This window comes from Myotis lucifugus, unplaced genomic scaffold (genome assembly GCF_000147115.1).
Source record: "Myotis lucifugus unplaced genomic scaffold, Myoluc2.0 scaffold_73, whole genome shotgun sequence".
In the NCBI taxonomy this organism is placed as follows: Eukaryota; Metazoa; Chordata; class Mammalia; order Chiroptera; family Vespertilionidae; genus Myotis; species Myotis lucifugus.
In genome coordinates, this window is record NW_005871121.1 from 4147669 (window position 1) to 4148131 (window position 463).

Below are 463 nucleotides of genomic sequence, written 5' to 3' on the forward strand. Positions count from 1 at the left end.
ACATGTTCCATTTTTAGAAAAGAAAAAAATAAATGTAGCTTTTTAACTTTGAAAGAAGTAAATTGGCTGGAGATGGCTTTTCTGTCAGTTAGTAGGTTTCCAGAATATGTATTTTTTTTCATTTTTATAGAAAGACTTGAACAAAACTTAGCAAGTTAATTTATTCAAAAACAACTTTCAATAACTTAGACCCACTTTTTAGAGATTACTATACATACAGTGCTTAAAATTTAAAATGAAATTGAAAAGTTGTTTTTTTTTTCTTTAAAATGCTTTCAAGACTTTCATTTAGGGTCTGTGAACCATATTGCCTTTTCTGTCTGACTTTTTTTTTTTATAGCCTGTTATTGAAAAAATGTTGACCTATAATAATACAAGGTTTGCACAAGACAGAGAACTAAGAAAACATAGGTTTATAATCTGTGTAGCATGCAGGACAAAGGAGGTGGAAGAAAATGTGAAT